This window comes from Macrosteles quadrilineatus, unplaced genomic scaffold (assembly GCF_028750875.1).
Source record: "Macrosteles quadrilineatus isolate MER2022 unplaced genomic scaffold, UCM_ALF_1.0 Scaffold_3__2_contigs__length_128488019, whole genome shotgun sequence".
Taxonomy (NCBI): domain Eukaryota; kingdom Metazoa; phylum Arthropoda; class Insecta; order Hemiptera; family Cicadellidae; genus Macrosteles; species Macrosteles quadrilineatus.
This window is the reverse complement of record NW_026542596.1, coordinates 114885956-114903335: the sequence shown is the minus strand read 5'-3', so window position 1 is coordinate 114903335 and position 17380 is coordinate 114885956. Positions and strand designations below refer to the sequence as shown.

Here is a 17380-nt window from a genome sequence, read left to right as displayed (position 1 = left end):
GCTGAGACCTCTGTAAGTGCTAAGCTGACGTAATGAATGATTGCATTTTATTTGAAGGTCATAAGGACAAGAACCATCTTCTTTACGATTTCAAATAATCGACGGGTAGACTTCTATATCTATTGGCACAAATGAAAATATAGATTGATGCATCGATTATTCAATATATCGTTTCGTTAATAAGGTAAGATTAACCTAACCTAATTAACCAAAGGATATATCGAATGAAACAATCGAGTAATCGATATTTTAATTTGGTTGTTTGTTCTAACAGATTCTGAAGTCTACCCTAATCGACATACAACAACAGAGGCAATTAATACACAAACCATAGCCATACACTATTTAATAAATACACTAACCATAGCTGGAGAGGTACATGATAGCTCTCCATTTAAAATTATACATTTTGGTTACTTAATTACTTTTACTTTGGGTTTTGTTAAGACGACAAAACAAATTGAAACCTGATACACCTTATACCGTATACCTTTGACAGTAAAGGTTATGACAAAACAAATTATATAGCCAAAACACAAATGATGACGACTGAGGCAGGTTTAAGAGATTATACGGACGTGTCAATGTCCTGACTGTGAGGGATTACAGATATGTTCGGTCTGAAACATGGACATGCTGTTTCATCAATGCTACACTGGCCTGGTTATTCTAATCAATCAGTCATATGAAGAAATGAAATTGAATAGTGAAGGTGGCTTTATTGGACTAAGCCACCATTTTGGTCGATATTTCCTACAATTTTAACATGAGACCACTGCTTTACTGTAAAGGTTTGCCATTGCTTTACCACTGCAGATTTAGTTAAACACTGTATCCTTTTTGTAAACGATTTTCATTAAATAAATATTAGGTTAAAGCATTAATTCACTAACTTTTAACTTAGCTAGGAGGAACACATGCAAATGTTACAAACTATAAACATTATGTTTTGGATATTGCTAAACATATTTTTAATTTTATAATCTTTTAGAAATTAAAGTAAATAGCACTTCAAGTGTTCCACTAGAGTGATCTATTGTGTAGAAGTGAAAAGGTGAAAAACGTGATGTAAGAAAAACGTGATGTAATTAAGTCAAAGTGTGTTGTCCCTGGACACCGCTTAAGCAACGTGAATTTCAAATGGCACGTTTTGTACACTGCTTTGGCGTTACTTGCAAAGGTAACAACTGAAAGAAGTACATTCACATGTAGTAACGTGTAGTTAATGTTAAACATACAATTAGTGTGTAATGTATGGCTTCATTGTTACAAAAGCACTTTTTTTTACTTATAAGAAATATTTACTTAATTTTGTACATAATTTGCACTATGCAAACTTCCATTAATCTCACAACTAGTTGATTAGATAATTTTTAACATACATTTTATATTTAGGTTGGAAGTATTTACGATGTCCAAAATGATAAAAATCATATTTAGATTAGTTTTTTTAATTATTTACACATCATGAAATTAAATTAAAAGGTATATGCTTCTTTATTGAGGCACTCTTAGAACCTTATACTCCTTTCTTTCTACTCTGTATAATAGCAATTATGACAATAGTAATTATAATAATAATACGAAATGTCATGAGAAAAAGTAAATTACTAAGTTTGTAACACCAGAAAACCCCATAACGTAACATTTATTTCCTCCGTTAAATTTGTTGAACAATTGAATTTGTATCGTAAAAATTTGAAACATATTAACAGTGTCAAATTATATTTAAAATATTATAAATTCATTTTCGAAGCAATTGAAATATTGGTAAGTAAATACACATTTGTTTGGTAAGGTCGAATGACATTGTATCCACTATATATTCCGTTCTTAAACATTATCTCTCAGGCGTTTAAGTGTAACGAGGAAGGCGAGAAGCAATTTTCTGTCGTCACACCAACTGACTTTCGTGGTATTAGGTTAACGTTAAGTAGTCTCAGTTTCTACTACATTGACTTTAACTTTAGAAAATTACAAACAATTTAAACCCATTGGAATGCGAATACTAAATTTTAATACATCGTTGAAGGGGAAGACATAATATGACGTTTTCAATATTATTAGAACTTCAATAGCTTGTTTTTATATTCAAAATGTAAATTCAACATTGTTTATTGTTGTTCAACGTTGTTGATCCACGCTCAGGACAAACCCGTCTAAAACAATCTAAAGTTGTGTAATTAGGTTAACCATATGGTTTAACTTTGTAGACATGCCTAACCTGGTTCGGTAGCTTCTGATATACCACCTTTGTTTAGTTACGTTCAATTATTATACAGTATAAAACTACAACCGTTGAGGTTTGTCTAGACAGGCCACCTACTTGATCATTTGCCTAATTTTAAATTATAAATCGTGGAGCAGAAATTTGAAGTGAGAAGCTAAGGGAACTGGATGCTATTAGTAAATATGATCAGATAACAACCCCAGATACAGTCCAGTGTCGCCTTTGGATTAATTGTAGGGTCGACCCCTTGTAAATTAAGTGTTAGACTGTTGGTTCAGTAGTGGAATTTAAGATTAAGCAAGCAGAAAAAATATGGATATAGTATATTTCTATAAAACATTAAATAACAACAAAAGATAACGATAATTAGGTGTAGAAACACTGTTATTACATTCTTTTTAAAGATATTACTAACAGTGTTGAACCTTATGAGAGAAGTAGTTAAACTAACTCTCTTACAAGTAAAAAAGAGCTAGCATTGGAATGATTGAATTAGGCATTTATATATTGGTAGCAGAATAGTTGTATTTTCCTAAAATAATAACACATAAAAAATTATAGAAATACATTTTGAAACATTGTATCCGTTCGGACGTATAATGTGTGTCAATGTGTAAATTACTGTACGTTAGTATTGTACTGTACTATGCGGTAAAATAAAAAAAAACGGGATATAAGTAGGAATAGTTATTTCACCTATAATATATTTCTCCTTCAACGAACAATCTAAAGCACATTACATTTTAACGGTAGGATAGAACCATGAACATGATCATTGAATATGTACACAGTGGTTGGAAATAACGAGTAAACAGTTGTAAAAATATCTTGGTTGTTGACTCGATAAAAATTATACTCGGAATAAACAAATTCATAATTTAGTAAATATGACAAATTCTTTTTATCCTAACTTACTTAAATCAGTAACTTACTAAATCAGACAAGGAAAGACGTAAAAACAGGAAGATCGGATCTGACTGATGAACAAACTGGGACAATCGTTGAGAAAACTCGAACGACTCTAATACAAACTGATAAGATACTCTTTAAAGAAAGGATTTTAATTTATATTTCCAGTTAACAGAATAGGGGATAACGCTTAAATAGTTAGTTTAGTCAATTGTAAACCACTCTTAAAAAAGTGCATAATACCGTAGTATCGTATTGACATTGTATGCAAAATAGCTTTTGATTACAAGTTGTACTGAACATAAAAAATTAATAATCTTCTAAAAACGTTTAGAACTTCACAGGTTAAGCGTGTATTTTAGAGCATTATTATAAAAAAACTTTAATTGAATATTTTTATTTTCCCGGTTTAAAAACTAAACTACTAGGATTCAATGTACTAACGCATTTTCGCATGTACTATATTCGTCCATATTATTAGCGATGTCTGTTTTAGAAATCTTAAACGTCCCTAAGTAGAACGTCATAATCGAAATTGTAAAACGTCATAAAATTATATATACTGTAAAACATGTGCAGAAGTGAGTAAGGAATCACTAAAACACATAACGACCGTGTAGATATATTGCCACGCAGCGCTCATAAGTAATGCAGACACTCGCTCTTGTGAGGTTTATGACCTTTACTTTCCAATGTGAGTTTGTGAGTTTTGCTAAACAGCACTAATATACGAGAATACAAATCCTGCCAAGGTTTGCATTTATGATTTTTTTAAATCCTGTAAAGGAAAGATACATTTGGTCGCTAAGTAAATTTAACCTTTTACTATCGCACAGCTTTTGGTGAGGATTAAAAGTTTATTTGATCCTTTACTTATAGTCCTGGGTTCAAATTCTGGCAACCACAATTAGATTTTAGCTGTGTGTTAACACTACTTATCTTAGCAGCTTTTTGCACATTCGGATCTAGGCCCAATCCATAGTGATGTAGTATAAACATTTAAACATCTTTAAACTTTAAAAGAATAAAACCGAAACACAGAGACAAAGTTGGTAGTCAATGAGGCAGCAGCGGAAACAGCTGGAAGCGACGAGAAGCAAGAATTATTGGGGTCAGAAATACTTATAACATATAGTATTACTTCATCTATGCTTATACCCACAATACAATATCTAATAATCTTTTACAACTATTAGCCCCACCTAAGCTTTAATACAATTCTTTAAACACATTTTCATGCATCTATTACAATGTAAAATAGTTATAATATCACTTATTTATACTCACATCAAAGGTTTTCTTATATATTTTTGATTTTTTTAAATTTTTAACTGTACTTTTATTCATTGAATAGTCAAAAAAAGTCCTGGACAATGTTTTATGTTGTTAATTTATGAAATCATTTATACTAAATGAAAAATCATATTTACACATATCAACTTTTTCGCAGTAAAATCTTGTGACTGGAGTAATTATTTTTAACTATGCCATGAAATTAATTAAGTTCAATTGGGTAATATTTATGGTGTATCGCGTAGTAGAAGCTGTTGTCAGTCATGTAGCCACGACCCTTTAGAGGTTAGAGGTTTAGAGGTTAACTGTAAGAAAGGACCGTGAGGTCCTAAGTTCGCCTCAATAAAGAAGGATTTTCATTCATTCATTCATTCATTTATTCATTCATTTATTCACCCTTGCAGTGTAAGTGTTAATACAACGAAATGGTCACCCAGCACCTTTAACGCTTCATCCTATCTTTTATACCCGCCATCTTATAGCATATAAATTTACGATGTGTAAACTATTTATATGCTATAGCATTATGCAAAGGCAAAATGTACAACTTATTTTAACAAACCCCTTCTGTGCCACGCATTATAAATACCCCCGGTCAATATCAGTTAACATCACAAAGGGATGGTCGTCACAAAATTAAAATTGTATGACGAGATTAATTTAAATTAAATGATGACGACTCTGGCAGGATTAAGAGATTATACGCACGTGTCAATGCCCTGACTGTGAGGGATTACGAAAATTGATGAGTAATCATGCTCAGTCTGAAACATGGAAATGTAGTTTAGTTTTTTAATAATATATTCTAGTCCGATTGCATTTTGATGTAACATTAAAGTTGGTGAGTTGGTGAGATTAATTAGCAGAAGCCTCACATGTGTATTTTATATTGTCCCGTTTTTCTGTGTTAATATTTTCAACGGAATAAAAATGGAAGTAATTGATTAATTGCACTTATGTTAATGTTCTGTACACGGACTTCACGATGGGGCCAATGAGTACTAGAAATAACCATAATTTTGTGTATTACCTTCCGAAATAAAATTTAAAATATTAATAATCAATTATTGAAATGAAGTCCCCCCTCCCCTAGGTGCGTATCCTTATCCAAATATGTTTGATACGAGAACGAAAAGGATATCATAATACATTAAAGAAATAATGCGAAAACACTAGGAACATACAGGAAAATAATAGGGCCTACATCGTAAAGACAAATTCATGCGTACACTATGTTGGACAAAATGATAAGAGCTTCTCCGTTTTACCTGATTACTAGGAAAACTATAATTTTCATTTGTTTTTTACCTATCATTTTCCATCTTTAAAAATATTCTTGTTCACAAAAAAAAAAACTACTTACACTTTGTTTAAAAAAATAACATATTGGTTGCTAGAGGTATAAAGAAACTACTTAAGAATTATTTAATTTGGTCTCTTACCATTTTATTATACTCAAAAATTCCTTAGAACCACACAAATGTACAACGTATTATGGATAATGTTTATTTTTGGCCATATCATAAATGTACTTTGAAAAATAATTGAATGGTCTATTTATGATTAGTGTAACAGAATCAGGTTCGTGAATCGAAAGTGAAATGTTTGAAAATAAAGATGAAAAGAAATGAAGCATTTAGAGGAAATCGTATTGCAGATAATTTGTGCTGTTTGGAGATAAATCGGAATCTCTTAAATAAACAGCGGAAGTTGCGAATGTCTTATGCAAATACACAAGAATGCGTAGGAACAAAATTAGTCTTTCCAAGCAATTTGGGAATACATCCTTGAACCCACTTACTTCTTCTTGTGTTTTACAGATAGAGTTTGCAATTCGTAGGTGTAAGCTATTTTGTTTCCGGTTCTACGACCACTGGGAATTCAACGGGGTTTTTAAGATCCTATCTTTGATTGAGAAGCTTTTCTCAATAAGTTCTTGATCAGCATTTTACTTGCTATTAAATTTACCAAGAGTAAATATCAATAAGTGTAATGACACTCTTGAAACGTACATTTACACTTTTACTGTTAACTCACAAGACGATAAATACATGATAATGAGCGGTGATTGATTTCGATTGGGCACTTCAATTATCATAATACCCTATATAATTTACGGTTTTATCATTATCTTTATCATCCGTTGTCGCTGCTTATAATTTACGATTTTCGCTTTAAAAGCCTATGCACTTAAAAACAATTTACTGCAATAATGTGTATTGTAAATAGAAATACTAAGTGCGTTAGTCTATTACAAAATGTGTCCAGCATTCGGAATTTTCGTTTACAAGTCCTTTCCAACGAGCTAATACAACAGTTTTATAAACTGCTGAATGCAACCATTGATTTTTATACCAGATGTACCCAATATTCCTTACAGTGAAAATTCGTAATGGAAGTTCTCTTAAAGCTTCCTACCGATGTATTGAGCTCCCACCCTGATGTTAATACAAAAACCCTGTAATATGTGATAGTCCACATTTAGTTATAAAATTAGTTTATGTTTGGTTTACAACGTTGGTATGTGAAAATATAGTAACTAAAAATAGCGAACAATATTAAATTCAAAGCTTGACAAAGTTATATTTTTCTCAAGGCTAGCAACTATTTTATCTCGGGATAGAATTTATGCTCAACAAAATGGCAAACATTTCTATACGTATTTTTAGAGCCAAAAATGTTTATTTTTGTAAAGGCCCGAAAAAAAATAATTGACTTACCAAACTGCACGGATTTTCAAATCATGGCATACCTAGAACAGAATATACAAATATTATAGATGATCATGCAATATTAAAATGTATTGCTACATTTAAATATAACATCGCATTATTATTTGACTTTGACTCCTACTTAAAGAAACGTAAATAGTAGATTAAACAAGCCAATAGAGTTTACCATTGTGGGGAAGTGAAAAGGTGAAAAACGTGATGTAATTAAGTCAAAGTGGGTTGTCCCTGGACACCGTTTGAGCGTTGCAAGTGTTAAATGGCTTGTTAAATTTGTACACTGCTTTGGCGTTACTTGCAGAATACTACAACAGTCAATACGTACAATAGTTCAGTATATGATACAAGACAGTCGTAAAATCATGAAATGCTACACTAGCCTGGGTCGTAAAGTTTTATAGCCCCATTCTATGCAAGCATTGAGATTCACGGAATAATAAAAAGATCAGTGTCATCCAAACATGCTAGATATTTAGTTAAAATTAATTGATTTTCATAATCGCATTTTTGTTTAAATTAAACCATAATATTTTTATCCCAAGTTACCATAACTGAAACCTCCTTCACAGAAAATTGGCAAAGCATGTTCGTGTAATTAATTACACTTGAACTTTAAATACCTGCAAACATTATGACGTTAAGCTATATTCCACAGGAGCTACATAGAATCAGAATAGTAATTTTGCAACAATAATAGTCAGCCTTGCGAGTATTCAAATTATATACATGTTGGCCAATTAAATTTGCAAACACTTATATATTAATTGAAAAGCTTTCGCAACTTTTGCATTTGCACTAAAGCTTTTGAGTTTATACTATAATATAATGCTATTGTTGATTCATGCTAGGGACAAACCCTAGTAAAGTTTTGTAATCAGCTTAATCACATGATCTAACTTTGTAGACACGCTTAACCCTGTTTGTTGGCTTTGATGTACTACCTTTGTTTAGTTTCCTCAAATAATTCAGCAACCAGAAACTGTTGAGTAAGATATACAGGCTACCTACTAAAATCTCTGTATTTCTACTAAGTTATTTAAATAAGTATTGAATATATTAGTGTATAAATAGCAATTAAAGCAAACAATATCGAACAAATCTACAAACTTTAAAGTAGAATAAATAGGAACCCGGTATTGCAAGTAGGATGAAATAGAAAAATTTGAAAGCTGCCAGAGGTGTTATATAAACTTTTCAGTTGAGGCTGTGTCAATTGTTATCTCTTACTCAGTAATAAATGTCAGGTATTGAAGTGATATCTACCAAATATAATCAATATAAAATATTATAAATGAAAATGTAATTATTTTCGTGTAAAAAATGTAATAATCTTCGACTTTATTTGACGTGTTCATAAGAGTATCGTACGAACAAACAACAGTCAAGGAACAGAATGGGATTAGGATTAAACGTTCTAATTGCAGCAAAGGTTAATTAGCATGTTAAGATTATTGTAAACGTATAACAAGAGTACTGCGATAATTGTAATCGGTTAATCTACTAAAACACATTAATAATAAGAATTAATCTTTGTAAAAGCCTTCAGAGTTTTAAGGTGTATAGCTTTTATAGATCAATACCATACAGTATTAGCAAACTTTCATGGGATCATAATTGGCCTGATCAAGTTTATACTTCTGTGTTTTGTTTGTTTAAATACTTATATGCTATGAAACCACCTTGGAGTAACCACATGATTTTTGTTAAAGTCATAAAACATTAATTCTAAATACATACGCTAAAAATATTCTAAACTTTCTGTGGTTCAATGTATAAATAAATAAAACAACCTATAAACTACAAAGAAACATGTATTCTATTCCCACAAGATGCATTTATAATCTTATAGGCTGGGTAAAGACAAACACATCAGCCATATTTGTACAAATAAACAAATGTATAAGACATTCTCAAAAACGCTCTATGGAAATACAACATTTACTGAATTGAGAATAGACTCATAAAAAAAGTAAGTTGAATTAGTATTCTTAGAAACCATTTTTATTTTCAGTACGATATTCTCAGAATAAGGAGTTTTCTAAAGTTACAAAACACTGTCTTTATCTAGAATAGATTTAATTGTCTCAATTGCAATAATTAATGTTATGTTTTAATATAACTCACTGAAAACTCTGATTAATATGCATAAGTATTAACGCACCATATTGGTAAGCTTGCTGAAAGAGTTAGTGCATCAAAGTTATACTAGTGTACATGTTGCTCGAAATCGAGCAATTGCAAAGAAGTACAGGAGTTAATAAAAAAAAATACTTGTTTAAAAACTAATAACAGTCATAATTTCCAATGATTTTAAAAGAGTCAACTAAAAGATTATTAACCAATGGCAATACTCACAATTTACATAACAGTCATATTCCAGTTTAAAGGGTGAATTTATACAATCAAACTGCCTATGAACGGGAAAAGGTAAGCTTACAATTTAAGTCAACGTAAAAAGGCTGTCAGCTTTTATAAAGTACCGTACCTAAGTTATTTAGCCAATTTGTAGACAATAAGGTGTATGCTAACTTAAACTCTACAGTAAAGAGTTAGGCAAAAACTGGCAGAACTCTGAAATGGTGTTATTTATCATAGGCTTACACATATGCCAAATCCTTACAATAAAAATGTAATTACTAATAACTAATATCATTAAACACAAACCACCATCCAAAACTATACACATTTGTAATACAACATAGATAATTTACACATTGACTGTTTACAATTTATTAACATATGTTCTTCTTCTAACTATTAATTTTAGCTTCGCAACGGGAAAAATCTGTTTCATAATCATTGAAATAGATTTATAATAAATAATCTATCATAAAGTTTAAGATTAAATAATCCTACCACATAGTTGTTTTATTTTTTTATCAGCTGTCTGAAATTGTGAAATAGGCATCTGACAGTTCTGGTTGTTTACATTTAAATGTCAAAGCAAATGTAAACATTGTGAATTTTATCATGCTTCCATGGAGACCAATTATGAATATTTAATGTCTGCCAACAGCTGGAGTTTCAAAACAATTTTTGTTTCCCATGTTAATCTTATAGAGAAATACGAAACTTTAAAGGGCACCAGGGCCTCACTCTGTAATTATTTCCCTAAAAAGAAAGTTTCCTGCACAACTTCACGTTACGCTCTTTCCAATGACACCAAAAACATGTCAATCGGTTCAGTTGTTTCGGAGGAGTAATTGTCACAAAAATCCTGCTTGCGTATTAAATAAGTATATAGAATATAGATATAGATGCTTCTAATCTACAAACAAACCAGAAAATTCACGCAGAGTTAAACTGTTTGATAGAAGCTTCTATCAGAATTTGTAGGATATTTTTAACTAAGACAGCACACGAATATTCTTTGTGTCGGCTATTTTACCATAATTTATTAAAATATTAAAGTTTTTAATCGTATTAGAAGGTCAAGTTATTGATCGTGTAAGTGAGTAGTTCCAGTGTACATATCATTTAACATAATATTGAGTACATCAAGTACGTATACATATGAATATATATATTTTTTTTTGAAGTAGAATAAAGCAGATATCTTATTTAAGGTAAATAAGATTATGATTTTCGATCAATTTAAAGTCGAAGTTGATTTCAATTGATATTCAAAACTATTAAGTTTAAAACAAACAAACTAAAATTCAAACATAACTACTTATGGAGGTTTAAAAACAAATATTAACATTCAACCATTTCTAGAAATTATCACTTGTTTCAAATTAGAAAAGTAATCTTATCGCAGTTACCTATTTCTAAACCAACGCACATGATTCAATAATCATGACCGTTGATGAAAACATCCTGTAACAAACAATTATTTTATGACAATTAAAACTTTGTGCCGGAACATGTTCCATAGTCAGCCTCAGAGACAAAGTCGTGAACCGTTTGGAGAGATGCCAGACTTTAACATTAAACTTTATAGGCTGAATCGGTGTGGCATTGGTGGTAATGTAAAAGTAACTAAAAATAATAGTTCTACAAGTTTGAAAGTAGGTTATATGTTTTTCATGTTTCTTAAATAAAACATTTTGTTGTTTCAAGGTTTACACACTACTTTGAAATGCGTATCCCAGTGCTGGATGATTGAGAATAATGACAATACTGTGAAGAACTGATCAAGTCATATAATCTGACCAGAATATTGAAAATTTAATTTTTTATGAACTTTTACTTGAAGAATCTTGAAATTATTTAAATCTATTTAATAGCGTCTTAAGATGGAAATTTGCCATCTCTTGTTTGATGATTAGTAATTGAAATAACATCATCGAAATTTCATGAAAGAACCTTTCAAGAAAAGCTTTCTGTAGCAAAAAAATCATAACTTCGAACGTTACATAATATTATAAAATGTATACGTTTGAAGTAAACTTGATTTATTACGATTCATTTTGTACTATAAAAAGTCCTATAAGGTCATGAGCTCTCAGCCTGAGTGTATATCACACAATAAATTGAATTTACTCGTACACAAAATTCAAGGACATTAGAACACAATTTTTTGTTAAAACTTCTTTGAATCCAAATAGCAATATTTTTAGCAGGTTTTAATTAGAGGAGGTGGAAGTTATCAAACAGATAACCTAACCACACTGATCTACCAACTAGAGTCCATTGAATGTAAGACTCTGTCAATTATACTCAGGGCTATTTGTTCAGACAGTCAAATATTTACTAGTCATTCTGCTTCTAACTAATAATGGTTTCATTATTCAAGCGCATTTCATCTTAGTTAAAACGTTAATTACAAAAATGAAATGTCATTAAAATTGTAAAACGCCAGGAGTTAATTGGTCAAAATATGAACCAATACAAATATATTTTCTTCTAACCTTTGAAGTCAGAGAAGATTAAGCCAAGTAAGGAAAGACGTAAAAACAGGAAGATCGGATCTGATTGATGAACAAACTGGGACAATCTTTACTTATTCTTTGAACAAAGATTTAGGTTAATATAAAGTCAAATTAACTGGAAAAAATACATGCAAATTATTTTTCTGGATAAGCATATAAAACTTGACAATTTCAAGTACGAGTCAAATTATCTACGTTTTAAAGCCATTACTCTACCTTAATCCTAATTCTTATTTCACATTTGTTTCAAATTATTTGAACTTTAAGAGAACTTATGATACGAAAACGCTGGCAAACGTTTCTCAATTAAAGATTAGAGAAAACTCTACATAAGCCCATAAGAAATAACTTTAGATTAATGTTATAACAAATAGACTTCGTCATGTACAATCTTGTAAAATATGTGCAGAAGTGAGTAAGGAATCACTAAAACACATAACGACCGTGTAGATATATTGCCACGCAGCGCTCATAAGTAATGTAGACACTCGCTCTTGTGAGGTTTATGACCTTTACTTTCCAATGTGAGTTTGTGAGTTTGGCTGACATTATACACTAGACTATAGAACTGGACGTTATTTTAGCAATGAAAGTATTCCCTTTTTTAAACTGGAATAATTTTAGACATTTAAAATTTGAAAAGTTACCAAAAATGAAGTAAGAGTTGATAAAGTGCGATGGCTTTGGTAATAGAATCTCTCAATTAAGATGGACCTTCAACTTAAGGTGGCCTCTGAACATAGGGTCACGGTAATTCCCCCCCCCCCAAAAAAAAGCATTGTTAAATCTATTAATAATTAGTGGGATTATAACCAGGGTCCCGTGTCTCTTGATTATAAGCCACGCGCTTTTACTACTACTTTCCTAGGGTAGTCAGGCTCCCACAATTAATATTCGCAATCAATTTTATTTAAGCATGATCTGTGCATTGGAAGATTTTAGTCATATAATTTAATTTATAATACTATGTAATACCAGCATTACTATTATTACATAAATAATTTTTGATGATACACACAAGTTTAAAATCGGTAATTAATTCATGGATAAGCTACATACTTTTCATTTCTGCATTAACTACTGCAATGTCATCATATTTATGATTGGTAAATTTAGAATCACACACACAAAACTAATCATGTAACAGCCAATGTAGCACTTATATTTTAATAGTGTAAAAACACAAGTCTGAGATATAAGCCTTTGTTTAAACTTCAGGACAAATTTTCGTAGGTTGGTACTACCTTTTTGTAAACCAATCATTCTCTATACAGTTCTAGCTTTTCAGATATTTAGTGTTCTTATTATTCGTTGTGCCTGCTAATATGATCTAGTAATTTTTAGTTTACAATTTATCTCTCTCTGAAACATTATTTAACAATTTTTGACAGTATGATGAACTAAACTTGTAATATGGTATACTATCCACCTTAGCTTAGGAAAAACATATATATTTGAACTATATTATATAATATTCTTATTCATTTTGACACTACTTAAAGGTTGCTACATGGCTTATAGTAAATACATAATGTATTTGTAAAAGTGTGTACGTCTATCAGAAATAATGCGAAGTGACTTCAAATAATTTAGAAGTAGTTAGAGTATATCAGAAAGAAGGATATTTTTTGCATAATAAACTGAATCACAGAGACTAAGTTGGTAGTCAATGAAGCAGCAGCTGCGGGAACAGCTGGGAGCGAAACTGGAATTATCTGGGTCAGAAATACTTCCCTAATACGCCTACAATACAACATGCATTTTAAAGACCCTTTCCTCACACATGCTACAATACATGCTCAAAGACGATTTTAACTCAACCCCTTCTTTACAATATAATATACTATAAGTGGTTTTTATTCTCATCCGATATACAATAAACATTTGTAATACATATCTTTAACAGGAAACTCAGTAGTTTTTTTGTTTCAGAATCATACTACGATTGGTAATTAGGTATGATTTTTATTTTCTCCTTGACATAATATATATTTTAGTAATTTTTATTTCAAACCTAACTCAATTCTAATTTATAGAACCGTTGTCATACTTACATTACAACATAAGTTGTCTGTTAACTAGATATTATTTCCACTACCCCTCCCACTAATTGTTAGTATCAGTCATTCTTCATCACAAAAAAACTTATATTCCCAATAACGTTCTTAAACTAATTCAATATGTTTAAGAGATAAGTTCAAAATCCCAGACACAATTTTTAATTGTTGTAAGGATATTTATCAACCAAAGTGCATAATATGGTTTGGTACGACTTCCACAATCACAAGAAAACATAATTTTTTAGAAAAGTTTGCCCTTCCCGGCGACAAAAAGTGGATAACTAATCCTACTAATAATGTGACTTCTATTGAGGTAACAGGTAAAGTTATCTCCATAAAAAGTTATATATTGATGAATCATTTGTAAACTAATGTTGTGATTTACAGTAACCATTATACTTTTTAACCTATGCTACTTAGAAATACAATTTTTATTTATCTTACGTCACTGATAATAGTAAGGCATCATCATTGAGCCAAATATAAATTAAATGAATGTTTGGTGGAATGAAATAGTAATTTTCACCGAAAGTAACTATTTTTGATAACATCTGAATTTAAAGAAAGTAGTTGTTTCCCAAGCTCTAATTTAGAGCGAGGGAATACGATCAGCTGTTTTTCCCTCGCCCTAAATTTACTTCCCCTCGCTCCCGATTAGCTCTCCATTTACCCACTTCGCACGCTAGTGTTTTGTTGGTTTTATTTTAATGATTTAAATATGCTGTTTTCATTGTTGCACAATCTAAATGAATACAGAAACATGCATTAGTTTGTTTGCTGTGTTTTTAGCAAAGTGCGTGTTTGAAATTGCTCAAAGTATGTCTAACATTACTGATGACTTGATAAAAACAGTAATAAGGATTTGTCAACAACATATGATTTCTTAACACACATGGTTTATGTTATTGTTTTATAATGTTTATGTTTTTCGTCACCGCATCTGTAACACTTTCCCTTAAGGGATTGGAATGTGAATGAACTGTTGTTGTGTTCTGTACATTTAGTTCTCATTTCACTGTTTGTATTGAATTGTTTATTAGTAGGCTTTGAGATCACTTGATTGATTTCGGCTTTATGTTGTGAAGATGTAATCATCGTATTTTCAGTTTTAGATAGTTCCATTATCTTAGCAGTATTTATGACTTCCTGGAAGGTCTTGTCTGATTCTACTTGTAGTAGTTTCGTTCTTATCTCAGCGTCTCACAATCCCCTGATGAACTGTAAACGTAGCTTGGAAACATAAGAGGGAGAGAAGGATTGGTGCATTATCAAATCGAGATGGACGATGGGCAGGTTTGGAGAAGGCACATTAACCACATTCGGCCGTGTAAATTTGAGGGGGAGGATTAATAAGGATTTGTCAACAACATATGATTTCTTAACACACATGGTTTATGTTATTGTTTTATAATGCTTATGTTTATATATTTTTCATTCAGTCAAAATGGTTGAATAAAATAGGTTGTACATTCTCTTGTATCATGTTTATTATATAATTTAAGGACTTGATAAACAGCTTCAGAGGTAACTAATCACATGCCACCAGAGGAATCACAAGAAACATATCAAGAAGAATACAGATCGTTTCAAAACTGATAAAAATTACAAAATGTTAAGTTAACATTTACGTTAAGTAACGTTTACGTTAAGTTAAGTTTACGTCAAGTTAACATTAACATAGCGACTTAGTTTTTGTTTATATATTTATCTAAAAATTCTATAATCATAAAACTTATATGTACGTTGTGAAATGTATTTTCAATGTTAATGAGGGTTCTAAAACAATTTGAATACTGCTGAGGTATGTTATTCCATATGTGTGTATTTTTGCAGTTTGATGAAAATTGCCGTTCATAACTGGTACCAAACGCTATTTTCCGGTATTTGATAGATTATTTCAGACCTCGGATTCACCTCTCCGTGAAAAAAAAACAAAAAAAAACTCTCACATGATATTTAAGATTTCATGTGTTCGGCTTTGCCTCACACATGAAACTTGAGCGGACGTCGGAAAATGCATTTTACGGTCCTAGTAATGAAATATACTATTTCTTTGTTTTGCATGTTCAGAAATAATAAGTATTATATATTTTTGTTTTGCATTACAAATATTTTTAACAGAATGAATTATTGATCAAAGATAAATGGGGTAGCTTACCATCAAAAGGATAAGAAAAGTCAGTAAGCCACCTTCCCTTAACCTTTATTTAGGTGGTTTGAAACATCACAAAAACCGGAAGGAAGTCCTGATTGATGAACTATCTGTTGGGGTTGTCGAAAAGTCTACGTCGTATTTGCAGTCTTCTTTATCTTTTTTCGTTGTTTAGCCTAGATTTATTTATATAAATATAGTAAATATAGTTTTATAAATACTAGTTTTAATATTAAAATACTTTCCGTAATAAGAGCTTATATTGTATGTGTATTTACAAGTAAATTGTAGTTTATATATTGTACATTGTACATATACTTGAACTTAATCTTTGTAAAATAAAAAAAAAACTGTTGTGTATTCTCATGGTACATTATTATATTTATTGTGAGTAGCTTATTGAATAGTACAAATCTTTCACAAGCATTGGTTTTTTTAAATTAATTAATAACAAAAAAATACCAAAGAGCATGCTTATAAATGTTAAGCTAAAGACAAGTTTGAAACTTAAGTTCAAAACAATCCTTTTCAATATTCATGACTTTTACCGTTCAATTTTTCTCTTTTTGTGTGACACATCGACTTTGAACACTATTTGACCGCTTAGTCAAATAACACTTGTTATTTATGACTTATCAATCCAAAGATTTTTAATCTTCAATGGGAAAAATAAAGGATAAAATACGCTTGTTTCCCTGCTTCAAGTATAACAAATACTGATATTTTCAAATTTACAAGATTAGTTTGTGCAACAAAAAAAAAGTGTCTGGTAAAAATTTGGAATTCAAAATAATTACCTTAAAAAAACTGATACTTTTAAATCTGAAATTCAAAGGTTAAAACTAACAAAAGAATAGCAGAATTAAATCCCTGCTATTGTCGGCAGGACGATCTGGGTGTAACCCTTGCAATTGAGGTTCTGATCGTATGTAATGGTTCATTCTACCGTACCAAAAGGTTTTATAGCTATATGACTATTTGACGTTATCATTAAACTAGGATATAACTATCGAACTTAAGTTAATAAGCCTTTTTGTCAAGAATAAGGTTAGTATTAAAATGTAAATGACGATCACTTAAGCAGGATTAGGAGATAACACACACGTTGTCAATGTCCTGACTATGAGAGGTGG

At 30.7% G+C, this 17380-nt stretch overlaps 1 protein-coding gene across 6 annotated transcripts in view; it reads right to left on the bottom strand.

Annotated features, from left to right (window-relative positions):
* Positions 1 to 17380, bottom strand: part of LOC128988457 (disks large 1 tumor suppressor protein-like) — a 1201819-nt gene that overhangs the window by 630831 nt on the left and 553608 nt on the right. The gene's annotated exons all lie outside the window — the stretch shown is intronic.